The 27,439-nt window shown below is 44.9% G+C and overlaps 1 protein-coding gene across 7 annotated transcripts in view; it reads left to right on the forward strand.

The window, feature by feature from the left end:
- Positions 1–5,141: 5,141 nt before the first annotated feature.
- Positions 5,142–27,439, forward strand: part of IP6K1 (inositol hexakisphosphate kinase 1) — a 60,453-nt gene continuing 38,155 nt past the window's right edge. For 3 of the 7 annotated variants that reach the window (XM_074403834.1, XM_039477504.2, XM_039477506.2), the window contains exon 1: positions 5,142–5,332. The gene's annotated coding sequence lies outside the window, so the exon portion shown is untranslated. Of the gene's footprint in view, positions 5,333–7,338; positions 7,460–8,825; positions 15,295–23,777; positions 23,881–27,439 lie in introns of those variants that run through there. The other 4 variants (XM_074403832.1, XM_074403833.1, XM_074403835.1 and 1 more) reach the window with 3 other exon arrangements.

Here is a 27,439-nt window from a genome sequence, read left to right on the forward strand (position 1 = left end):
CAGAAAAGTTCTAGCCTTGTAGCTAACATGTGGGAGAAGCTCTGAAATCTGTGCCACCTTGTTCTCACTTGGAGAACTCCCTGCCTTGTGAGCAGACTCTAGGGAGCAATAAGGTTTTCCTTCTTCTTATTTATTTATTTATTTATTTATTTGGACAGAGTCTCACTATGATGCCCAGGTTGGAGTGCAGAGGCTATTCACAGGTGTTACCACAGCACACTATAGCCTTGAACTCCTGGCCCCAAGAGAGCCTCTCATCTCAGCCTCCCGAATAGCTGGAACTGTAGGCACTGCACCTGGCTTTCTTTTTCTTTTTTTTTGAGACGGAGTTTTGCTCTTGTTATCCAGGCTGGAGTGCAATGGCACGATCTCGGCTCACCGCAACCTCCGCCTCCTGGGCTCAGGCAATTCTCCTGCCTCAGCCTCCTGAGTAGCTGGGATTACAGGCACGTGCCACCATGCCCAGCTAATTTTTTGCACTTTTAGTAGAGACGGGGTTTCACCATGTTGACCAGGATGGTCTCGATCTCTCGACCTCGTGATCCACCCGCCTCGGCCTCCCAAAGTGCTGGGATTACAGGCTTGAGCCACCGCGCCCGGCAATTTTTTGTATTTTTAGTAGAGATGGGGTTTCACCATGTTGACCAGGATGGTCTCGATCTCTTGATCTCGTGATCCACCCTCCTCGGCCTCCCAAAGTACTGGGATTACAGGCCTTGAGCCTCCGCGCCTGGCCTATTTTTCTTTTAAGAAGGCATTGTATGATGCTCGGACTGACAGTGTGACTGATGCTCTATAGAGATAACAGGCGATCATCCTTGTCACTGACTGAGGGGCCTCCAATCAGCATGTTTCTTCAAGGTCACCTGCTTCCTTTTTCTATCCAGAAAAGAGAGAGAGAACAATGTTGCATGCGTGCATGCGTGTGTGCCTGCATGCGTGTATGTATGAGAGAGAGAGAGAGAGAGAGAGAGAGAAAGAGAAAGAGATGGGGTCTGGCTTTGTTGCCCAGGCTGGAGTGCAATGCTATAATCATGGCTCACTGTAGCCTTGAACTCCCAGGCTCAATTGATCCTTTTACCTCAGAATCCCAAGTAGGTGAGACTACAGGCATGCACCACCATACCTGGCTAATTTTTAAATTTTTTGTAGAGATGGGGTCTTTCTATGTTGCCCAGGCTGGTCTTGAACTCCTGGGTCCAAGTGTTCCTCCCCCTTCAGCCTCCCAAAGTTCTGGGATTACAGGTGTGAGCCACTGTGCCTGGATCACTGTTGCTTTTTGTTGTTGTTGAGATGTTCTTTTTAAATTTTAAATGTTTGTGGGTATACAGGTGTATAAATTTGGAGGTACATGAGATGTTTTGATAAGGCATGTAATGCTTAATAATCACTTCATGGAAAATGGGGTATCTGTACCCTGAAGCATTTATACTTTGTGTTACAAATAATCCAATTTATACTTTTAGTTATTTTTAAATGTATGATCATTGAGTATAGTCACTGTTGTGCTATCAAATAGTAGGTCTTATTCATTTTTCTTTTTCTTTTTTTTTTTTTTGGTACCTATTAACCCTCCCACCTCCCCACCCTTTCCCAGACTCTGGCAACCATCCTTCTACTCTCTATCTCTATGAATTCAATTATTGTTTTGTTTAAATCCTTTTCCTTGTTTTTTTTTTTTTTTGGAAACAGAGTCTCACTCTCTCACCCCGGATGGAGTGCAGTGGTGTGATCTTGGCTCACTGCAACCTCCGCCTTCTGTATTGAAGCAATTCTCGTGCCTCAGCTTCCCCGAGTAGCTGGCACCACAGGTGCATGCCACCACACCTGGTTAATTTAATTTTTATTTTTAGTAGAGATGGGGTGTTGCCGTGGTTGGCTAGGCTGGTCTTGAATGCCTGACCTCAGGTGATCATCCTGCCTCGGCTTCCCAAAGGGCTGGGATTATAGGCGTGAGTCACTGCGCCTGCACCCCCCCGCCCCCCCCACTTTTTCTGTGGATACCTCCCAGGCTAAAGCCATCTTCCCACCTTAGTCTCCTGAGTAGCTGGGACTACAGGTGTGCACCACCATGCCTGCCTGACTTTTAAAAATTTTCTAGTGACGAAGTCTTGCTATGTTGCAGGCAGTCTCAAACTCCTAGGGTCAAGTACTCCCCCAGCCTTGGCCGCCCAAGGTGCTGGGATTTTAGGTAGGAGCCACCCACTACACTTGGCCAAGTTCAATTATTTTGATTTTTAGATCCCATAAGGAAGTGAGAGTATACGATGTTTGTTTTTCTGTGACTGGCTTATTTCACTTAATGTAACGACCTCCAGTTCCTTTCATGTTGTTACAAATGGCAGGATCTCCTCCTTTTTTTCTTTCACTGCATTCTCTGCCTCCTGGGTTCAAGCGATTCTCCTGCCTCAGCCTCCTGAGTAGCTGGGACTACAGGCGTCTGCCACTATGTCCAGCTAATTTTTGTATTTTTAATAGAGATGGGGTTTCACCATGTTGGCTAGGATGGTCTCAATCTCTTGGCCTCCGGATCCTCCTGCCTCAGACTCCCAAAGTGCTGTGATTACAGGCATGAGCCACTCCACCTGGCTGATCTCAATCTTTTTCATTGCGCATATGTACCATATTTTCCTTATCCATTAATCTGTTGATAGACACTTAGGTTGCTTCCAAATCTTGGATATTGTGAATGGTGATGCAGCAAACAGGGAAGTGCAGATATCTTTTTGATATACTGATTTCCTCTCCTTTGGGTACATACCCAGTAGGGGGATTGCTGGATCATATGGTAGCTGTATTTTTAGTTTTCTGAGGAACCTCCAAACTCTTTTCCATAGTAGTTATACCACTGTTGCTTTTTGAGGGCCCCATCAAACTTCAGGGCAGTTTGCCAACTGTATGTGGAGGTTTTCTTGGGAAGGATCCAGAGCTTTTGCACTGGGGTGAGGGGTGATGCAGACTTGAGAATCCTGTGGCATGGTTGGTCCTGGAGGTTTAACAGAATCCCCCTTTTGAGGGTTGTTGGCTTTTTTTCCCCAATCTGTTTCTTGTTTTTATTTATTTATTTATTTATTTATTTTGAGACGGAGTTTCGCTCTTGTTACCCAGGCTGGAGTGCAATGGCGTGATCTCGGCTCACCGCAACCTCCGCCTCCTGGGTTCAGGCAATTCTCCTGCCTCAGCCTCCTGAGTAGCTGGGATTACAGGCACGTGCCACCATGCCCAGCTCATTTTTTGTATTTTTAGTAGAGATGTGGTTTCACCATGTTGACCAGGATGGTCTCGATCTCTTGACCTCGTGATCCACCCGCCTCAGCCTCCCAAAGTGCTGGGATTACAAGCTTGAGCCACCGCGCCCGGCCTATTTTTTATTTTTAAATTTTTTTTCCCCGATCTGTTTCTTCTGGTTCCTCTGCTGTCACTTCTTCCTGTGCTGACCTGAGATGTTGTCTGCAGCAGGCTGCTGGTGGGCAGGTCTTGCTGCGAGCAATGTTGGCCCACCCTCCATGCCCAGCCTGGCATCAACTTCTGCCAGCTCTCCAAGAGGACCTTACTGTGGTAACTCCAAGTTATCACAGCCTTGCTGCTGCCTCTGTTGAGTCTGTGGGCCTGAACCCCCTCAGGGCACTGGAGAACCTCCCTTTCTGGAGAATCTCCTTTTTCTTTTCGAGACAGAATCTTGCTCTGTCACCCAGGCTAGAGTGCAGTGGCGTGATACCAGCTCACTATAACCTCCTCCTCCTGGGTTCAATTGATTCTTCTGCCTCAGCCTCCTGAGAAGCTGGGATTACAGGCACCTGCCACCATACCTGGCTAATTTTTGTATTTAAAGAGATGGGGTTTTGCCATTTTGGCCAGGCTGGTCTTGAACCCCTGAGCTCAAGTAATCTCCTGCTTCTGCCTCCCAAAGTGCTGTATTACAGGCATGAGCCACTGCGCCTGGCCAGGAGGACCTCCCTTTCTGAACGAGTTATGGTATCCCAGGCCTAGGAAGAAGCTGGGTGCCTTCTTCGGGATAAAAACAAAACAAAACAAAGACCCTTCATGGGGCTCCCACAAAAGTTAATGTTTTAAGACACGCCTCGGGAACAGCAACTTGAAAGCAGGTTGTTCGAGGAAGTGGTTGTAGGCAGATATTTCCTGAATTCTTCCCCTGCTCTAAGGGTTCATTAGATCTTCCTCTGAGAAGCTCCACTTTTATCATAATTTTACAGATTGGGCAACCAAAGCTCAAGAGATGCCAAGGCCCAAAAGTCAGTTAGCTAGTTGGGGCATTTGGGTGTAGGCGCAGGCCACGTAACTTCACTGGGTGTTACACGCCTGAAACCAAGCCCAGAGTTAGGTGCTCTGTATTGGGAGCAAGGTGTGACCATCTTCCTGGGATCATTAGTCTTCCTGGAAGGCAGGTCATGACAGTCCAGGGCAAAAGATGCTGTCATAGGATCTTAAGACAAGATGCTCTAGGGCAGAGAAAGGGGAGCGCCTGCTGTGTGTCAGGCCTTGTGGTAGGCTCTAGACCTCAGGCAGGAAAGGATGGGCGGTGAGCCAGAGGCTGCTGTGGCAGCACAGACTGCTGTACCTTGAGGCTAGCAAAGGACAAAGCGCAGGACGCCGGAATAGAGGCTCCTCATCCCAGAACCAGTAAAACGAGGTGCGAGACCCAGCCCCACCACTTCTAGAGGTGGTGTGACCTTGGCTATCTCCTATCTGAGCCTCAGTTTCCTCTCCAGAGTGAAGCGGGGCTGCACCCCTCTTCTCCCAGAGTGGTGACAAAAAAACAATAGCACACCGCTGAGATTCCATGTGTGTGCGCGAGTGTATGAGAAGCTGCCGATGCCGCAACCGAGCCAGGAACGTAGAGAAGCCAAGGGCGCACTGGCCTCGGAGGCGCCAGCAAAAGCTCAGCCGCCAGCCTCTCTGAGAACGAGGCGCATGCGCCAACCCCTGCCGTCACAGTCACGTGCCCCACGCTTCGGCATGGGCCTTGAGAGACAGACTCTAACAGACAGGTGAGCTGACCTGTCAGCGGGAAGCACTTCCCCAGGAGACGAGCGAAAAGACTGTTGATTGGGGATAGCATCCCTCGGGGGCGGGTTCTTTGCAGTCCCGGTTACTATGACGCCCGGCCCCCGCCCCCTCGGCTGGCCGCCATCTTGTTGTTGATCCGTACCCAGTGGGCAGCGCCGGGAGCTGGACCAAGCGGCCGGTGCGGGGCCGCTGCAGCGGGGCTCAGCCACCTGTGCTGCCTGCCAGCGGGCGGGCCGAAACCTGGAGGCCCGGGGGGCCCAGCTCCCGTGGGGAGCCGTGGGCGCCCGGTGCCCGGCCCGGGCGGGTGAGTGACAGGAGCCGGGCCGCTGGACCGGCCTGCCGCCCGCGGGGAGGGCGGTGGCGAGCGCGGGATTGGAGTGGGCGCGCGTGGGGTCGGGGCTTCGGTGGAGCATCACTGGAGTTCATCACTCGAGCGTCCTGACCGGCCGCCCGCCGAGATTCCTACGTGCTGGCGCCGAAGCCGTGGGGGACAGTCGGGGCGGAGGTCGGAGAGCGCCAGTGCCCGAGGGCTGGCCGGCGAGTAGCGGGAAACCGGCTTCTTTGACTGAAGCTTTCTGGACTCCGCTATTCGGAGCGCTGAAGTGTGTCCTGTGCCACCCTGATGCTCTCCTGGGCGTTGTGTTGCTCCCGGCTGGCGAATGTACTTACCTCTTTCTTAGCGCTCCTTTGAGTGATTTTCAGGTCGCTAGATGCTAAGACTATACGAAGCAAGCCAAAGCCCCTGCGAGCCAGGCAGGCCGGTGTCACGGCCCTGTAATTCTGGCGGCGGGAAGTGGGGAGGACCCTCTGCCTGGCTCCTGCTTCCTGAGACTCGTTCAGGGCCTCACTTAGTTTTTGTTTTGGAACGTAATTTCTTTGGTTCTTCACTACCACTTTTTGGAGAGTAGTAATGTCTTTCTCTTTTTGCTTTAGGAGATAGTGAATATTATGGTGATGACTTGATTAATTTTATCTCCTAAAGAGATATTCGCTGTAGGAGACAAAGGAAATGTAGGAGTGTCTTAGAATCGGAAAAAGAAACTTGTTTTTGTTGTGGATGGTTAACTGGCAAATTAACTTTTTTTTTTTTTTTTTTTTTTTTTTGAGATGGAGTCTCACACTGTTGTCCAGGCTAGAGTGCATTGGTGCGATCTTGGCTCACCATAACCTCCACCTCCTGGGTTCAAGCGATTCTCCTGCCTCAGCCTCCCAAGTAGCTGGGACTACAGGCGTGCGCCACCATGCCCGGCTAATTTTTGTATTTTTTAGTATAGATGGGATTTCACTAAGGCCAGGCTGGTCTCGAACTCCTGACCTCATGATCCGCCTGCCTAAGCCTCCCAAAGTGCTGGGATTACAGGCCTGTGCCACCACGCTCAGAGCAAATTAACTCTTAACAGTACTAAAATTATCTTGTTCAGTGAAAACAGACCTTCAGGCGCTTTACCCGTGAATGTGGGCAGTTTGGAGATCCTCAGCAGTGTGTGCAGGTCTAGGAAGAGTTCTTATTGCTCCAGAACACATTTCTCTGGACCTGTGGTCCGTTTGGTTCTTTGCACAGGCTTCTTGTATGTGGTCATACAACATGCCTGCATAAGATGACTAAGAAGTCAAGCAACAGTACTTTGTTGACTTCTATCAGGATCTTGTCACCTCTGAATGTATAATTTTGAAAGAGGCTGGGCACAGTGGCTCACATCTTTAATCTCAGCACTTTGGGAGGCTGAGGCATGCAGATCACCTTAGGTCAGGAGTTTGAAACCAGCTTGCCCAACGTGGCAAAACGCCGTCTCTACTAAAAATAAAAAAATTAGCTGGGCATAGGATGCGCACCTGTAGTCCCAGCTACTCAAGAGTCTGAGGCAGGAGAATCGCTTGAACCTGGGAAGTGGAGGTTGCGGTGAGCCGAGATTGAGTCATTGCATTCCAGCCGGGGCAATATAGTGAGACTCAGTCTCAAAAAAATAAAAAATAAATAAAAATAAAATAACAATTTTGAAAGAAATCAGCTCCTTGGTCAGGAGATCCTTTAGGAAGCCAGATATTGAAGCCAGGGGAGGCTGGAAGCTTGTTGCTATTAGACTGAGATTATTATACTGCAGTTGTAAGGTAAAGGAGAAGTTGAGTAGTCTTTAGTTAGTTGTTTCATTGTCCTTCTTCGGGGCCATTTTTTGAATCTTTAATTTGTGTTTAATCTTGGTAAGACCAGTTCTTTGGGCAGTTCTTGAAAAGAAAGGAGGGAGATTCTAAAATAATAGAAGCTTTTCAAAATTGTTCCAATCCCCTGCTTTTTTTTTTTTTTTTTTTGAGATGGAGTCTCATTCTGTTGCCCAGGCTGGAGTGCAATGGCACAGTCTCTGCTCATTCAGCCTCTGCCTCCTGAGTTTAAGCGATTCTCCTGCCTCAGCCTCCCAAGTGGCTGGGATTACAGGTATGCATCACCATGCCCAGCTAGTTTTTTATTTTTAGTAGAGACGGATTTCACCATGTTGATCAGGCTTGTCTCCAACTCCTGACCGCAAGCGATCCACCTGCTTTGGACTCCTAGCGTTGGGATTACACACGTGAGCTACCGTGCCAGGCCCAAGACCCTGCTTTGATTAATGCCTTCCTTAGAAAGTTAAGGCAGCTACAGAGTTAAACAGGTTACATTCATGCTAATTTTTGTTATAATAACCCCGAATTAGACTTCTATCTGGTTTTGGATTTTGGATCTCTTCGGGATGTAGAAAGAGATTCTATCCTTGGTCAAGTTCACAACACTGACTTTTGCATACAAAAGTATATGTTTTTGGCGATTCAAGGGTCCATTCAGTCCATCCATGGTCTAACCCTGTTTTGGAACCACTGTCCTGAGGAATATCCAATAAGTTTTATTGCCTTTGTTTAATGCTTCTACTACCTCGTGAATATTTATGAATAGTAGATGATGGTTGATTCAACATGGTTATTACCCAGAGGTAGCCAATAGCAATACTTCTGTCATTTGCATTTATTTAGTTTTGAGACTGACTGTCACTCTGTCGATCAGGCTGGAGTGTGGTGGCATGATCTTGGCTCACTGCAACCTCTGCCTCCCAAGTTCAAGTGATTCTCCTGCCTCAGCCTCCCGAGTACCTGGGATTACAGGCACCTGCCACCACGCTTGGCTGATTTTCGTATTTTTAGTAGAAAGGGGGGTTTCACCATGTTGGCCAGGCTGGTCTCCGACTCCTGACCGCAGGTGATCCACCTGCCTCAGCCTTCCAAAATTCTGGGATTACAGGTATGAGCCACCACACCTGGCTGTCATTTGCGTTTTAAAAAATTATTTATTTAAATAGAGGATGGGGTCTCTGCTGCCCAGACTGGGCTTGAACTCCTAGTCTCAAGTGATCCTCCCATCTTGGCCTCCCAAAGTGCTGGGATTACAAGCCTGAGCCACCATGCCCACACTTCTTTAAGAGACAGTCTCTTAAAAGCCTCCTAGGCTAGAGTGCAGTGGTACAATTGTAGCTCACTGCAGCCTCTAACTCCTGGGCTTAAGAGATCCTCCTCCCTCAGCTTTCCAGGTAGCTAGGACTACACATGTGCACCACCGTGCCTGGCTAATTTTCTTTGTCTTACAAATTTTTTTTGTAGAGATGGGGTTCTCATTATGTTGCTCAGGCTGATCTCAAACTCCTGAGTGCAAATGACCCTCCTGCCTCGGCCTCCCAAAGTGCTGGGATTACAGGCATGAGCCACTGTGCCTGGCTTGTGATGGGCATTTTTTTTTTTTTTTTTTTTTTGAGACGGAGTTTCGCTCTTGTTACCCAGGCTGGAGTGCAATGGTGCGATCTTGGCTCACCGCAACCTCCACCTCCTGGGTTTAGGCAATTCTCCTGCCTCAGCCTCCTGAGTAGCTGGGATTACAGGCACGCACCACCATGCCCGGCTAATTTTTTGTATTTTTAGTAGAGACGGGGTTTCACCATGTTTACCAGGATGGTCTCAATCTCTTGACCTTGTGATCCACCCTCCTCGGCCTCCCAAAGTGCTGGGATTACAGGCTTGAGCCACCGTGCCCGGCCTGTGATGGGCATTTTTAAATGCAAACGTGTGGGACTAGTTGTAATAGTAGACCCTCCATCCATGTCCTTTGTCGTTGCATAATTCATCTGTAAACTTCAGTACTTTTATTTACTTACTTTTTTTTTTTTTTTTTGAGACAGGGTCTTGCTCTGTTGCCCAGCTGGAGCGCAGTGGCTCGATCGTAGCTCACTGCAGCCTTGGACTCCTGGGCTCAGGTGATCCTCTTGCCTCAGCCTCCAGAGTAGCCAGAACTATAGGTGGGTACCACTGTGCCCAGCTAATTTTTAATTTTTTTTAAATGGAGAAGAAGTCTTGCTTGTTGCCCAGACTGGTCTCTAACTTCTGGGTTCAAGTGATCCTCTTACCTTGGCCTCCTGAAATCCTGAAGTGCTGGATTACAGATGTGAGTCACCTTGCCTGACCATTTCAGGACTTTTTCACACTGCACAGGCTACGGAGCTTCTGCACTGAAATCAGGAACTGCTACAGGCTTATGGGATGAGATCTGATGTCCTAATGTGGCATTTAAGGCGATACTGTCCAGCTGGCTCCAGCCTACCTCCTCAGGGTTTATTCTAATCCCCACTAACCAAATGGTTTGCTAAACATTCCATACATACTCTTTCTCTACACAAATCCTCTCCTGGCTGAATCCAGTGACCTGTGCCCTGTGGAGATGACCTTTTCCTTCAGCTTCTCTCCTTTCCAGAGTCCAGCTCTGTTTCTACCTGCCGTCTTTATAAAACACCCCCAAAACACTTCAGTTCCTGGGGATATATTCCACATCCTTTGAAGTGCAGTGGCATTATTGCCCTTAAACAAAACTCAAAATAGTATTTGCTCTTTTAAGATTAATTTTTTAGGTTGGGCACAGTGGCTTACGCCTGTAATCCCAGTGCTTTGGGAGGCCAAGGCAGGCAGATTCACCTGAAGTCAGGAGTTTGAGACCAGCCTGAACAATATGATGAAACCCCATCTTTACTAAAAATACAAAAATTAGCCAGGCATGGTGGCATGTGCCTGTAATCCCAGCTACTTTGGGAGGCTGAGACAGGAGAATCGCTTGAACCTGGGAGGCAGAAGTTGCAGTGAGCCGAGATTGTGCCATTGCACACCCCAGCCTGTGTGACAGAGTGAGACTCCATCTAAAAAAATAAAAATAAAAATAATTTTTTTGGGCCAGGCACGGTGGCTCATTCATATAATCCCAACACTTTGGGAGGCCAAGGTGGGTGGATCACCTGAGGTCAGGAGTTCAAGATCAGTCTGGCCAGCGTGGTGAAACCCCATCTCTACTGAAAGTAAAAAAAATTAGCTGGGCATGGTGGCAGGTGCCTGTAATCCCAGCTACTTGAGAGATTGAGGCAGGAGAATCACTTGAACCTGGGAGGCTGAGGTTGCAGTGAGCCAAGATCGCACCATTGCACTCCATCCTGGGCAATAAGAGCAAGACTCCATCTCAAAAAACAATTTTTGTTTGTTTGTTTGTTTCTTCTGGTAGGGCCTGATCCTTTTCTGATAGGGATTGTATTTTATACTTTTTTATGTCTTTTTGCACCTGTACGTAGTAGATGAGGACCAAATGTTCATAAAGATGTGCTAGATTTGTCTGAGTTGAAAACACCTTTTGTAATTAAACAGGGAAATAGAAGGGAATGGGCAAGTAGAAATGGGGATTTGGTGGCTATGAATTTCTTCCTCCATCCTGCCTTGCCTTGAAATGCTTGCACAGGTTAACTCTAGTGCTTTGTAGAGGCAGGCCCATCCCTTAGTGCTGCAGAACAGAGAGAATTTGCTCATAGGGCAGATCTAAGGCCTGGAAAAAGCCCTTCCAGGTTAAAATGCCAGTTTTCTAGGAAAGCATTTCTGTGAGCATGGCACTGGATGCAAACATTCTTGGGCCTTTTCTTGGTTGAGCCTTGGTCTTCTTACTGCCTCCTTGGACTGCTGTAAATGGTAGTATTTTGCTGCCTGCCCTTCTCCCAGTGCAGCCCTGACACTAAGGAACAGTGCTGGACAGAGCTGGGGAAAGACTGCACAGTATACTCTTTCTGACTTGGAACAAGGAAGCAGTTAGTCGTTTTGTGTCTTTGTGGCTCTGGATCTGTGCTTTTGCACTGATTTTGATATAGGTTTTCATTTCTTCTACTACAGCAGAATTTGAGCAGTACATTCTGGGTAGGAAAGCCTAAGATGTGGGGCTGTGTGTGTATGAAAGATGATCGATCAATACTCTGATTTGTGCTGCTGTGGTTTGAGATTACGTTTATTTAGAAGACATAACAAATGAGCTTTGATGGGAACACATTTTCACTTCAGTGCTGGATCTTTGTTAGGGACTTTGTTTTGTTGAGTACCTAGAAAATTTGCTAATCTCTTCTGTAAAATTTTATTTGTGGGTTTAGCTTATTTATTCCTGTTTCATTATATAAAACAAGGGCAGGGTAGGGGAGCATGTCTAGGACTGGACTCTTTTCAAATCTAAAATTGAATGTTAATGAATAAGAGCACCTTGAAATACATACAATTTTAGGTATAGGCCAGGTGCAGTGGCTCATGCCTGTAATTCCGTGCTTTGGGAGGCTGAGGCAGGCAGATTGCTTGGGCCTAGGAGTTTGAGACCAGCCTGGGCAACATAGCAAGACTGTGTCTCTACAAAAAAAAATTAAAAAATTAAATGAGCATGGTGGCATGCACCTGTAGTCCTGGCTGCTTGGAAGGCAGAGGTGGGAGGATTCCTTGAGCCCAGGAGGTTGAGGCTGCAGTGAGCGATGATTGTACCACTGCATTCCTGCCTTGATGACAGAGCAAGGCCCTGTCTCTAAAAAGAAAGAAAAGAAAAATTTGGGTGTATTATGATTGAATGAACAATTACTAAACAACTTATTCTATAGTCAGAAAATCAGATAATGTCATGTTGATGGAGAAATGTCATATGTTAATAGAGATATGGAGAAATCAGAGACCTCATATACTGCTGTTGGGAATGTCAAGTGGGCCACTTAGGAAAACAGTCTTTATGTTGTTAAACATATAGTTACCATATGACCCAGCAATCTCCCTCCTGGTTATCTACCCAAGAGAAATGGAAACATGTTCACACAAAAATTTGTGTATGAATGTTTATAGCAGTGTTATAATAGCCAAAAAGAGAAGCAAATGTCCGTCAGCTGACGGATAAAATGTGGTATATGCATACAAGGGAATATTATTCTGCAATAAAAAGGAACAAAGTGTTGATTCGTATTACAACATGGATGAATCTTGAAAACATGTTAAGTGAAAGAAGTCAGATGCAAAAGTTCACATTCACGTGATTCCATGTATGTGAAATATCCAGAACAGGCAATAGAGACAGAAAGTAGATTAGTGATTGCTTACAGCCTGGAGGTGGTGGTGGGGGCTAGGGAAAGTGATAGCTTAAGGGTATGGGATTTCTTTTTGAGATGATTAAAACATTCTAAAATTGTGGTGATAGTTGTGCCTATCTGTGAATGTGTTATACTTAAAATCATTGAATTATACACCTTAATGGTGAATTGTATGGTGTGTGAATAATATATCAATAAAGAGCTGTTAATTAAAAATGTATTGGCTGGACATGGTGGCTCATGCCCATAATCCTAGCCCTTTGGGAGGCTGAGGCAGTAGGATCACTTGAGCCCAGGAGTTTGAGACCAGCTCTGGAAACATAGCGAGACCCCATTGATATAAAAAATTAAAAAATTAGCCAGGCATGGTGGTACATGGCTGTAGCCCCAGCTACAGGGGAGTCTAAGGTGGGAGGATCACTTGAGTCTGGGAGTTGAAGGCTACAGTGAACTGTGGTTGGGTCACTGCACTCCAGCCTGGGGAACAGAGTGAGACCCTGTCTTTTTTTTTTTTTTTTTTTTTTGGACAAAGTCTTGCTTTGCTACCTGGGCTGGAATGCAGTGGCACTATCTCGGCTCACTGCAACCTCCACCTCCTGGATTCTCTCCTGCCTCAGCCTCCTGAGTAGCTGGGATTACAGGCACCTGCCCCCACGCATGGCTAATTTTTGTATTTTTTGTAGAGATGGGGTTTCACCTGCTGGTCAGGGTGGTCCCAAAGTGCTGGGATTACAGGTGTGAGCCACTGTGCCTGACCCAACAGCTGTCTATTTCATTTCGGTGAGATGATTTCTATTGTTTTGGAGACAGAGTCTTGCTCTGTTGCCCAGACTGGGGTGCAGTGGTGCCATCTTGGCTCACTGCAACCTCTGTCTCCTGGGTTCAGGCAATTCTTGTGCCTCAACCTCCAGAGTAGTGGGAATTGCAGGCATGTGCCACCACACTGGACTGGTTTTTGTAATTTTTTAGTAGAGATGGGGTTTTGCCATGTTGGCAAGGCTGGTCTCAAATTCCTGACCTCAAGTGATTCACCTACCTCTTCCTCCCCAACTGCTAAGATTACAGGCATGAGCCACTGCGCCTGGTCCAGTGAAAAGATTTCAGTTAGTTGTAGAAGGTACTGTTATTTCGCTTTCCAGTCAACCCAAGCCTGCTTCCTTGGACACAGACAGGTGCTGATTTTTTTTTGTCACTGTAGATTAAATTTGCATTTCTTAAAAGTTTCACATAATTGGAATCATATTAATAATACACAGTTGATCCTCATGATTCATGGAGTCTGTATTTTCAAGTTTGCAGATCTGCTAAAATTTACTTGCAACCCCAAAATCAATACTTATGATGCTTTTGCTATCATTTATAGACATGCACAGAGTGGCAAAAATTTTGCAATGTGTGTTCTCAGCTGAGGTTAAACAAGGTGACATGCTGCCGCCTTTTTTCCAAGTATCAGACTGTAAATAAGTGTCCTTTTCTTGGTCTGTTTAGTACCATGGTTTTTTCGCATTTATTTGCTTTTTTTTTTTTTTTTTTTGAGATGGAATGTCACCCTGTCACCCAAGCTGGACTGCAGTGGCACAATCTCGGCTCGCTGCAACCTCTGCCTCCCAGGTTCAAGCGATTCTCCTGTCTCAGCCTCCCAAGTAGCTGGGATTACAGGCATGCACCACCACACCTGGCTGATTTCTTTTTAATAGAGATGGGGTTCTCCATGTTGGTCAGGTTGGTTTCGAATCTCAGGTGATCCTCCCGCCTTGGCCTCCTAAAGTGCTGAGATTACAGACATGAACCACTGCACTTGGCTTATTTATTTATGTTTTTGGTACACCTTACAGGTGTGAGCCACTGCATCTGGCCCTGTGGTGATTTTGATGCTTAAAATGGCTCCCAGACATAGTATTGAAGTGCTGTCTGGTGTTTCTAAGCACAAGAAGGGTTTGATTACCTTACAGAGAATGTAAGTGTTAGGTAAGTTTTGTTTAGGCATGAGTTGTAATGCTGTTGACTGTGAGTTCAGTGTTAATGAATTAGTAATTTATATAAAATGAGGTGTCTTTAAACAGAAACATGTATAAGGTATTGTATGTATGTATGTCGATCTGGAAGGTTATATATTCATTGGTTGATGAAAATATGACTAGATCATCTTCCACTGGTTGAAAGTTTATAAGAAAAAAAGAAAAAAAATATGACCAGAGACTTGCAGGAACATAACCATTTATTTTGTCTAGGTGCAGTGACTCAGTATTCAGTAACTCAGTGTATACAGTGACTTTATAGAACATAGTTACCATCAGTAATGAGAATTCACTGTATAGTCTCTTGTTTCAGAGCCCTAGCTGAGTGTTCTAGACTTTAATGTCTGGGAGTCACAGGCAGTGCTTTTGGTGATAAGCATTCATCCCTAAAATTTTCTCTCCCATTAAGTCATTTCCACAGGTCACCTATTACACATAGCTCAGTCTGTAATATTTCCATGGTTTCACCATTAACTTCTTGGGCTATCCCGACTTTCAGTTCAGGAATTATTTTTGTCTTCTTAATAATAATATTCTACAGGGTCTTACTCTGTAGGTATTCAATATGTATTTGATTATATAAGTACTTAAGTTTTTTTTCAAATTTAAATTTAATGGTCCCTAACTGACTTGGAGACTTTATAGGTACAATTTGGACTGAAAAATTGGTTTGGTGGCTAGTACTCTGATTTTGTGTGTGTGTGTGTGTGTGTGTGTGTATTTTAGAGACAGGGTCTTGCTATGTTGCTGGTACTGGTCTCGAACTCCTGGGCTCAAGTAATCCTGCTGCCTCAGCCTCCGATGTGTACCACCATGCTTCGCTAGTAAGTATTCTGAAACTTATTTATAAAAATTTACGCTCAAATGGAAGATGTGTGGATCAGGGCCAAACAGCACACTAGGCAGGATATACATAGTCTATTTTGGTTTACTGTTTTTGGTACTTTACATGGAGACAGTGCAGCAAAAATTACAGTGAGATCATTAGCACAGAAAATATAATGAATAGGCTGGGCATGGTGGCAGGCACCTGTAATCCCGCAGGAGGCTGAGACAGGAGAATCGTTTGGATCCAGGAGGCGGAGGTTGCAGTGAGCCGAGATTGCACCATTGTACTGCAGCCTGGGCGATGGGGTGAGACTCCATCTCAAAAAAAAAAAAAAAAAAAGCTCAAGAGTTCAAGACCAGCCTGGACAATGTAGTGAGATCCTATATTTATGTTAAAAAATTAGAATTATTGCCGGGCGCGGTGGCTCAAGCCTGTAATCCCAGCACTTTGGGAGGCCGAGGCGGGTGGATCACGAGGTCAAGAGATCAAGACCATCCTGGTCAACATGGTGAAACGCCGTCTCTACGAAAAATACAAAAAATTAGCTGGGCATGGTGGCGTGTGCCTGTAATCCCAGCTACTCAGGAGGCTGAGACAGGAGAATTGCCTGAATCCAGGAGGCGGAGGTTGCGGTGAGCCGAGATCGCGCCATTGCGCTCCAGCCTGGGTAACAAGAGTGAAACTCCGTCTCAAAAAAAAAAAAAAAAAATTAGAATTATTAACTGTAACAGACTGGAGTAATGAGAAATTGGCAAGTCAGAAGTAGAGAGAGGCTGGGTACCGTGGCTCATGCCTGTAATCCCAGCACTTTGGGAAGCTGAGATGGGAGGATCAGTTGAGTCCAGGAGTTCAAGACCAGCCTGGGCAACGTGGTGAAACCTTGTCTCTACAAAAAAATATAAGAATTAGCTGGATGTGGTGGCATATACCTGTAGTCCTAGCTACTAGGGAGGCTGCGGTGGGAGGATTGCTTGAGCCTAGGAGATTGGGCCTGCAGTGAGTCATGATTGTGCCACTGAACTTTAGCCTGGGCAACAGAGGGGAGACCCTGTCTCAAAAAAAACACTACAGAATATAGGAAGTCAATATATGTGTGTGTGTATATATGGTCTTCCTGTTATACATATTTTACATATAGTCTTTCTATATGTTATATATATAAAATATATTAAGAAATTAGGAAGACATATATATATATATATATGTCTTTTCCACAGGTCACCTATTATGCATAGCTCAGTCTGTAATATTTCCGTGGTTTCACCATTAACTTCTTGGGCTATCCCGACTTTCAGTTCAGGAATTATTTTTGTCTTCTTAGTAATAATATTCTACAGGGTCTTACTCTGTAGGTATATATATGTTTTTGGTGTATATATATACCAAAACATATATGTGTGTGTGTGTGTGTGTGTGTGTGTGTTTGTGTGTGTGTGTGTGTTTCCTTTTTTAGGGACGGGGTCTTGTTTTGTCACCCAGGCTGAAGTGCAGTGGTGCAATTATAGCTCACTGCCACCTTGCACCCACCTTGGACTCAAGGGATCATCCCACCTTAGCTTCCCAGGTAGCTGGGACTACAGGTGTGCACTGCTGTACCCATCTAATTAAAAACTCTTTTTTGGTAGAGATCTTGCTGTGTTGCTCAGGTTGGTCTCAAACTCCTGGGCTTAAGCAATCCTCCGTCTTTGGCCTTGCAATGTGTTGGGATTACAAGTGTGAGCCAGAGCACCTGGCCACTCTTGTGTAATGTTTCTTTCACATAGTGTAATGTTTTAGTTTATCCATGCTGTTGTCTGTATCAGTAGTTTGTTTATTTTTATTGCTATGTAGTGTTTCATTGCATTAACACTACAGTTTGTTTATTCTCTTGTTGATAGATATTTGGGCTGTTTCCAGTGTTTGCCTTACGAGTAGAGCTTTTATGAATTTTTTTTGCACAGGTTTTTTTGTGGACATACACATTCATTGCTCTTGAAGATAATAGAATTGCTGAATCATAGGATAGATGTATGTTTAGTTTTATAGGAAACTGTAATACCTTTTCCAAAATGGTTGTACCATTTTAACACTCTTATCAATAATGTATGGGAGTTGTGGTTGTTCCACATTTAGCAACATTTAATGTGTTGTAGTCTGTTTTTAATTTTAGCCATTTGGGTGAAAATATAGCAGTAGGTAACTCACTGTGGTTTTAATTTTTATTTACTTGAATGCTAATGATATTGAGCACCTTTTCCTGTACTTACTGGTCTCTGTGTATCTTCCTTTTTGAAGTATTTATTCATATCTTTTGTCCATTCTTTAAAAAATTGGCTTTTTTTTTTTTTTTAAAGAAATTTATCTTTTAGAGATAGGGCCTCCCTATCTCTAAAAGATATCTATGTTGCCCAAGCTGGACTTGAACTTCTGGGCTCAAAGGATCCTTCTGCCTTATCCTTTCAAGTAGTTGGGACTATAGGCATGTACCACTGTGCCTGGCAGTTTTTTTTTTGGTGCTTTAATTGAGATTTAGGAGATGTTTTTATATTCTGGATACCATTCTTTTTGTTTGCTTTTTGTTTAGTTTCTTTTTAAAGATAAGGCTTACTCTGTCGCCCAGATTGGAGTGCAGTAGTGTGATTATAGTTCACTGTACCCTCTAACATCTGGGCTTAAACAACCCTCCTGCCTCAGTCTCCGTAGTAGCTACAACTACATATATACACCACCATGCCCAGCTTATTTTCTTTTTTTTTTTTTTGAGACGGAGTTTCACTCTTGTTGCCCAGGCTGGAGTGCAATGGCGCGATCTCGGCTCACCGCAACCTCCGCCTCCTGGGTTCAGGCAATTCTCCTGCCTCAGCCTCCTGAGTAGCTGGGATTACAGGCACGTACCACCATGCCCAGCTAATTTTTTGTATTTTTAGTAGAGACGGGGTTTCACCATGTTACCAGGATGGTCTCAATCTCTTGACCTCGTGATCCACCCACCTCGGCCTCCCAAAGTGCTGGGATTACAGGCTTGAGCCACCGCGCCCGGCCACCCAGCTTATTTTCTTTTAAAAATTGTTTTGTAGCAATAGGGGTCTCAGTATTATTTGCCTAGGCTGGTCTTGAACTCGTGACCTCAAGCAGGCCTCTTGCCTGAACCTCCCAAAATGCTGGGAATAGAGGCATGAGCCACCATGGCTGACCTATTTTTTTAATGGTATATTTTAAAGAGGGCTGGGCACAGTGGCTCACGCCTGTAATCCCAGCACTTTGGGAGGCCAGGGTGGGTGGATCACGAGGTTGGGAGTTGAAGACCAGCCTGGCCAATATGATGAGACTGTCATCTCTACTAAAAATACAAAAATTAGCCAGGTGTGGTGGTTCGTGCCTGTAGTCCCAGCTACTCAGGAGACTGAGGCAGGAGAATCACTTGAACCTGGGAGGTGGAGGTTGCAGTGAGCCGAGATTGAGCCACTGCACTCCAGCCTGGGTGACAGAGACTGTGTCTCCAAAAAAATAAATACATATATACATACATTCATACATACATATCAGATCTTTTCAATTTTTGTGAAGTCTGATTTATCAATAATTTCTGTTATGGTTATTACTTTCTATGTCCTGTCTGAGGATACCTTGCCTACCTCTTAAGTTTTGGAAATTTCTAGCAAGGCTTGAAGTCAGGTAATGTAAATCATATAACTTCATTTATTTATTTTTTTGAGACAGGGTCTGTTCTGTCACCCAGACTGGAGTGCAGTGGTGCGATCTCCACTCACTACAGCCTCAGGTTTCTGGGCTCAAGCCATTCTCCCATTGCAGCCTCCTAAGTAGCTAGGACTACAGGCAAGCTCAAGCGATCTGCCCACCTTTGCCTCCCATGGTGCTGGGATTATAGGTGTGAGCCACTGTACCCAGCCTAACTTTATTTTTTATGTTTTCACCTAGAAGCATTATAGTTTTAGCTTTTACATTTTGGTCTTTGAGCCATCTGAAGTTAATTTTTGTTATTTTGTGAGATTGGTGTTGGTGTTTGTTCTTCCCACACACGGATATCTGGTTGTTCCAGAACTTGCAACATTTGTTGAAAAGACTTGTGTATTATCTATTGCTCTGTAACAAATTATTCCAAAACTTAGCAGTTTAAAACAGCAAACAGTTATTACCTCAGTTTGAGGCCTAGGAATTCAAAAGTGGTCCAGGCTGGAGTGCAGTGGTGTGATCACTACTTAACTGTAGCCCTGGCCTCCTGGGCTTGAGCAATCCTCCCACCTCAGCCTCCCAAGTAGCTGGAACTACAGGCATGCACCACCATGCGGGGCTAATTTTTTCTATGTTTTTATAGAGATGGGGTCTCACTTTGTTGCCCAGGCTGGTTTTGAACTCCTGGGCTCAAGTGATCTTTCCTTACTGGCCTCCCAAAGTGTTTATAGGTGTGAGCCACCGTGCTTGGCTTGGAGTATCTGTTTTCTTTTTTTTTTTTTTTTTTGAGACAGAGTTTCGCTCTTGTTACCCAGGCTGGAGTGCAATGGCACGATCTCGGCTCACCGCAACCTCCGCCTCCTGGGTTCAAGCAATTCTCCTGCCTCAGCCTCCTGAGTAGCTGGGATTATAGGAACGCGCCACCATGCCCAGCTCATGTTTTGTATTTTTAGTAGAGATGGGGTTTCACCATGTTGACCAGGATGGTCTCGATCTCTCGACCTCGTGATCCACCCACCTCGGCCTCCCAAAGTGCTGGGATTACAGGCTTGAGCCACCGCGCCCGGCTGGAGTATCTGTTTTCAAGATGACTTACTCATAGGAGCTCTTGGCAGGAGGCCTCAGTTCCTTGTCATTTATGTCTCTACCCAGGGCTCGCTTGCTCTCTTTTTTTTTTTTAAGTTTACCCTACTTTCAAGCTAACCTCCACCTCCCAGGTTCAAGTTATACTCAGGGCTCTTTGAGTATCCTCATGGCGTACAGTTATCTCCTCCAGAAATGATCTAAGACAAAGTAAGGAAGAAACCATGTTGCCTCTTAAGACCTAGTCATACACTATCACTTCTGCCATATTCTTTTTTTTTTTTTTTTTTTTGAGACGGAGTTTCGCCCTTGTTACCCAGGCTGGAGTGCAATGGCGCGATCTCGGCTCACTGCAACCTCCGCCTCCTGGGGTCAGGCAATTCTCCTGCCTCAGCCTCCTGAGTAGCTGGGATTACAGGCACGTGCCACCATGCCCAGCTAATTTTTTGCACTTTTAGTAGAGACGGGGTTTCACCATGTTGACCAGGATGGTCTCGATCTCTCGACCTCGTGATCCACCCGCCTCGGCCTCCCAAAGTGCTGGGATTACAGGCTTGAGCCACCGCGCCCGGCACTTCTGCCATATTCTTTTCATTAGAATGAGCCACTAAGTCTAGCCTATACTCAAGGAGAGAGGAGGATTTCACTTTTTAGAGGGAAGAATGTAAGAAAATTTGACATAGTTTAAAACCACCAAAATTTTCTCTCCCCATTGGTGTGCTTTGCTACTTTTGTCAAAAAACAATTGACTGTTACATCCCGATTGGTCTCTGGCAAACAAAAACAATTGACTCTGAAGATACGGGCCTTCTGAAATCTGTGTTCTGTTCCATTGATCTGTTTGTTTATCTGTATGCCAGCACCACGCTAATGTAGCTTTATAGCAAATCTTGACATCAGGTAATGTAAATAATCCATCTTATTGTTTATTTAAAGATTTATTTGCATATTCTAATTTCTTTTTATTACCATATACATTTTAGAATTAGCTTGTCAATTTCTGTAAAAAATTCTGCTTGCATTATTGTTGCAATTCCACTGAATTTATGGATTCATTTGCAGAGAATTGACATCTTAACTATATTGAGTCTTCTAATCCATGTGCTATATGTGGCATATTTCTTGATTTATGCTTTCTTTATTATCTTGCTACATTATATGATTGTTTTCAGTGTAGAGTTATTTTATGTTTTCTTAAATTTGACCCAAGACATTTGATTTTTTTGATGCTATTATAAATGAAATTTTTTTTTCTTCTTCTTTTTCTTTCTTTTTTTTTTTTTTTTGAGACAGAGTGTCGCTCTTGTTACCCAGGCTGGAGCGCAATGGCACGATCTCGGCTCACCGCAACCTCCGCCTCCTGGGTTCAAGCAATTCTCCTGCCTCAGCCTCCTGAGTAGCTGGGACTACAGGCACGCGCCACCATGCCCAGCTAATTTTTTGTATTTTTAGTAGAGACGGGGTTTCACCACGTTGACCCGGATGGTCTCGATCTCTCGACCTCGTGATCCACCCGCCTCGGCCTCCCAAAGTGCTGGGATTACAGGCTTGAGCCACCGCGCCCGGCCTTTTTTTTTTTTTTTTTAAAGATGAGGTTTCACCATGATGGCCAGGCTGGTCTTGAACTCCTGACATCAGGTGATCCACCCACCTTGGCCTCCCAAATTGCTAGGATTACAGGCATGAGCCACTGCGCCCAGCCATAAATGAAATTTTTAAATTGTAGTAAATATACATAAGAAAAATTAGCATTTTAACCTTCAAATTTAGCATTTGAAGTGTGTGATGCAATGGCATTAAATATATTCACAGTGCTGTTTAGAGAACTTTTTTCATCACCCCAAATAGATGCTCTACCAGTTATATAGTAGCACCCCATTCTCACCTCCCCCAGCCACTTGTACGCACTTTTTTTTGAGACAGAGTCTCACTCTGTTGCCCAGGCTGGAGTATAGTGGTGTGATCTTGGCTCACTGCAACCTCCAGCACCTGCGTTCAAGTGAGTCTTCTGCCTCACCCTCCCCAGTAACTGGGATTACAGGTGTGCACCACCATGCCAGGTTAATTTTTGTATTTTTGGTAGAGATGGAGTTTCACCATGTTGGCCAGCCTGTTCTTGAACTCCTGACCTTGGGATCTACCTGCCTTAGCCTCCCAAAGTGCTGGGATTACAGGCGTGAGCCACTGCGCCTGGCGTTGTACACTCTTAAAAATCTTCTTTTTACAATAAATTTGCCTATTTTATTTTATTTTATTTTATTTTATTTTTGAGATGGAGTCTTGCTCTGTTGCCCGGGCTGGAGTGCAGTGGCGTGATCTTGGCTAACTGCATCCTCTGCCTCACAGGTTCAAGCAATTCTTCTGCCTCAGCGTCCCAAGTAGCTGGGACTATAGGCGCGCCCCACCATGCCCAGCTAATTTTTTATATTTTTAGTAGAGATGGGATTTCACTATGTTAGCCAGGATGGTCTCGATCTCCGGACCTCGTGATCCGCCCGCCTCGGCCTACCAAAGTTCTGGGATTTCAGGTGTGGGTTTATTTTATTTTTGAGACTGAGTCTCACTCTGTCACCCAGGCTGCACTGTAGTGGCCTGATCTTGGCTCACTGCAACCTCCACCTCCCAGGTTCAAGGAATTCTCCTGCCTCAGCCTCCCAAGTAACTAACTGGGATTGCAGGTGCCCTCCACCATGCCCAGTTAATTTTTGTATTTTTAGTAGAGAAAGAGTTTCACCATGTTGGCCAGGCTGATCTTGAACTCCTGACCTCAGGTGGTCCGCCTGCCTCAGCCTCCCGAAGTGCTGGAATTATAGGCTTGAGCCACCGCATCCAGCTGTATTTTATTTTATGTAAGTGGAGTTATACAATCTTTTTTCCCTTTTGTGCCTGGCTTATTTCACTTAGCAAAATGTTTTCAGGATTCATCCATGTTGTGACATGCATCAGGAATTTCATTCCTTTTTTAAAAGGCTGAATAATATTTCACTGTATGTATATACCACATGTCTTTTATCCATTTATTTGTTGATAGACATGGATCATAGACACCATTTGGTTATTGTGAATAATGCTATGAACATTGGTATATAAATATCTGTTTTGGATTCCTCCTTTCAGTTCTTTTGGGTATAGACCTAAAAGTGGAATTGTTGAATCATATGGTAATTCTATGTTTAGCTTTTTGAGGAGTTGCCATACTGTCTGCTTTACATTCTCACCAGCAGTGCACAAGTGTTACAATTTTTTCATATCTTTGCCAACACTTATTTTCTATTTTTTGTGTTTTCTTTTTTTATAACATGGGTGTGAAGTGGTTTCTCATTGTGACTTTGATTTGCATTTCCCTAATGACTAATGATGTTGAGCATCTTTTTTGCATATTTTTTGGCCATTTGTGAATCTTTAGAGAAATGGCTAAGGCCCTTGCCCATTTTTGAATTGGGATTTTTTTTTGTTGTTATACAGGTAGTTCATATGTTCTGTATATTAATCCTTTATCAGATACATGATCTACAAATATTTTCTGCCATTCTGTGGGTGGCGTTTTTACTGTTTTTAAATTAATTAATCAGCATTTTAGAGTAGAGATGGGATCTCACTTTATTGTCCAGGCTGGTCTCAAACCGCTTAAGCAGTCCTACCTTGGCTTCCCAAAATAGTGGGATTACAGGCCGTTGTGATTTTTTTTTTTTTTTTTTTTTTTTTTTTTTTTTTTTTTGAGATGGAGTCTTGCCCTTGTTGCCCAGGCTGGAGTGCAATGGCATGATCTCAGCGGAGTGCAATGGCATGATCTCGGCTCACTGCAACCTCCACCTTCCAGGTTCAAGTAAGTGATCCTCCTGCCTCAGCTTCCCCAGTCACTAAGATTACAGGTGCCTGCCACCACTCCCAGCTAATTTTTGTAATTTTAGTAGAGATGGGGTTTCACCATGTCGGCCAGGCTGATGTTGAACTCCTGACCTCATGATCCACCTGCCTCAGCCTCCCAAAGTGCTGGGATTACAGGCATGAGCCATCATGCCCAGTCTGCAAAACTTTTTAGACTTTAAAACTTTGGTATTGCTTTAGCTGCATCAGTACAGCATATATTTGAAAAGTGTTTTTTCATATGTTACCTCACTCCTGATGTCACATGAGAGTCAGGAAAGGAAGTTGAGGGAGTGGAGAAGTTTGGAAACTGCTCTTAAGGAATGTTGTATCTGTGGAACCACCTCTCCGCTTTTCTTTTCTTTCTTTTTTTTTTTGGGGGGGGGTTGGGGGAGATGGAGTCTCACTCTGTTGCCCAGGCTGTAGTAGAGTAGTGTGATCTTGGCTAACTGCAACCTCTGCCTCCCAGGTTCAAGTGATTCTTCTGTCTTAGCCTCCTGAGTAGCAGGGATTACAAGCGCCTGCCACTATACCCAGCTAATTTTTGTATTTTTGGTAAGGATGGGGTTTTACCTTGTTGGCCAGGCTGGTAACTTCTGACTTCAGGTGATCCGCCCACCTTGGTCTCCCAAAGTGCTGGAGTTCTAGATGTAAGCCACTGTGCCTGGCCTCCACTCCTCTGTTTTTCTAAGTTGGGAAGTTGTTGATGGGTTTTTGTAGGTGACAGTTAGTCCCCATATCATTACAAGTTGTCTATGAGGTAGACAGAAGTGCTTTTCTTTCTTTTTTTTTTTTTGAGGTGAAGTCTTGCTCTGTCACCCAGGCTGAAGTGTAGTGGCGTGATCTTGGCTCACTGCAGCTTCCACCTCCTGGGTTCAAGCAGTTCTCCTGCCTCAGCCTCCCAGGTAGCTGGGATTACAGGTGCCTGCCACCATGCCTGGCTAATTTTTGTATTTTTAGTAGAGACAGGGTTTCACCATGTTGGCCAGGCTGGTCTCGAACTCCTGACCTCATATTCCGCCTGCCTCAGTTACAAGCGTGAGCCACCATGCCCGGCCGACAGAAGTGCTTTTCTAATATTTAAAGTGCTTAAAAGTAGTAATTAGACTGGGCATAGTGGCTCAGGCTTATAATTGCAGCACTTTGGGAGGCTGAGGTAGGAGGATCGCCTGATGCTGGGAGATGGAGTCCAGCGTGGGCAATAAAGGGAGACCTCATCTTTATTGTACAAAAAAGACCTGTTCTTTATTGTACAAAAAAAGAACAGGAGGCCGGGCACGGTGGCTCAAGCCTGTAATCCCAGCGCTTTGGGAGGCCGAGGCGGGTGGATCACGAGGTCAAGAGATCGAGACCATCCTGGTCAACATAGTGAAACCCTGTCTCTACTAAAAATACAAAAAATTAGCTGGGCACGGTGGCGCGTGCCTGTAATCCCAGCTACTCAGGAGGCCGAGACAGGAGAATTGCCCGAGCCCAGGAGGCGGAGGTTGCGGTGAGCCGAGATCGCGCCATTGCACTCCAGCCTGGGTAACAAGAGTGAAACTCTATCTCAAAAAAAAAAAAAAAAAAAAAAAGAACAGGAAAATGGCTGGGTGTGGTAGGACATGCCTGTAGTCCCAGCTACTCAGAAGACTGAGGTGGAGAAGGATTGCTTGAGCCCAAGAATTCAAGGCTGTAGTAAGCCATGGTCCTGCCACTGCATTCCATCCTGGGTGACAGAGTGAGGCCCTCTCTCACAAGAAGGAAGGAAAAAGTAATGATTCTGGTATTTCACTAGAGGGTTGGAAGACAGCTGGAATCTAATCTGCTTGATGCAGTCAACCCTGATTTCATTTTGTGAGACATTATGCTGGTTGTTCATCTCTTCTGTTATAGGCTTTCTTCACATATTTACTTCACGTAGTCTAATGTGCATGTTGCTGATCTGCTTCTGGGTGCCCTTCAATAAAATCTTTTTTTTTTTTTTTTTGCTACCTGGTCTAAGACTCTAATAAGATCTTTATCTACATGTTGAATGTTCAAATAGATAGTCATTATGTTGCCTACAGGATTGTGTGGTGTCTGAAAGAGGGAGTGAGTGGAGTTTGTGCCCTGAAATCTCCTTATACTGTTTTCTAAATGTCTAACTATATAAGAAATATGCTATGTGGCTCTTGAGATGGAGAGGTTCAATAGGAACATAGGATGCCAGGAACAGGGTCCTTGGAGAAGAGAACCGGAGCTGGTCCCCGGCCATATGTGAGAGTAACAGTAGATTATCTCAAAAGAATAAAACTCATTGGAGCTGTATTTTGTGGTAGACATTTTGCCTTATTCCTTGACTGCAGCTGAATACATCTCAATGTCTGTGTCTGAAGAATTTGATCTTTGATTATATATTTCAGGTGATATTCAGAGTAGTATAGCATCAAGACATTTAAATGATTTCATTCCCAAAGGAAGAGTCCTCCAGATTTTAGCCATATCTGATTTTTAGATGTATATTCCCTCTTGGTGCCTCTCAGAATTCAGTGATTTAAAACTCCTTTGGAGGTCTAACAGTTTTGTGGTGTCATTGAGATACCATAGAAAGACAGGAGGTATTTCTTTAAAAAAAAAAAAAATGTTTATTTATCAAGAGAAACTATTTGTTAGCTCACATTTCATGTCTCGTAGTTCAGGAACACAGAACTTTGGCTTCTCCTCTCCTTAGTGTAGGAAACTTTATTTCCATGTTTTCCCTCTTGAATAGTAGGATACATGTGAATATTGTTAATATAAGGTAGTATATTTGTTAGTTAAAAACTAATAGGTAGCCGGGTGCGGTGGCTCAAGCCTGTAATCCCAGCACTTTGGGAGGCTGAGGCGGGTGGATCACGAGGTCAGGAGATCGAGACCATCCTGGTCAACATGGTGAAACCCCATCTCTCCTAAAAATACAAAAAATTAGCTGGGCATCGTGGCGCGTGCCTGTAATCCCAGCCACTCAGGAGGCTGAGGCGGAGAATTGCCTGAACCCAGGAGGCGGAGGTTGCGGTGAGCCAAGATCGTGCCATTGCACTCCAGCCTGGGTAACAAGAGTGAAACTCCATCTCAAAAAAAAAAAAAAAAAAAAAAAACAAAAAACAAAAAAACACAACTAATAGGTAATTCAACTCAAAGAAACTTTTTTTTTTTTTTTTTTTTTTTTTGAGACGGAGTCTCGTTCTGTCACCTAGGCTAGAGTGCAATAGCAAAATCTTGGCTCACTGCAACCTCTGCCTCCTGGGTTTAAGTGATTCTCCTGCCTCAGCCTCCTGAGTAGCTGGGATTACAGGTGCCTCCCACCATGCCTGTCTAATTTTTGTATTTTTACCAAAGACAGGGTTTCACCATGTTGGCCAGGCTGGTCTTGAACTCCTGACCTCAGGTGATCTGCCCTCCTCGGCCTCCCAAATTGCTGGGATTATAGGCATGAGCCACCACACCTGGCCATGAAGTCATAATTTCTGTAGAAATCTGAGTATGCCTTCTTTCTTGGTTCAGACACAGCAAACTTA

Source organism: Saimiri boliviensis, chromosome 8 (genome assembly GCF_048565385.1).
Source record: "Saimiri boliviensis isolate mSaiBol1 chromosome 8, mSaiBol1.pri, whole genome shotgun sequence".
Lineage (NCBI taxonomy): Eukaryota > Metazoa > Chordata > Mammalia > Primates > Cebidae > Saimiri > Saimiri boliviensis.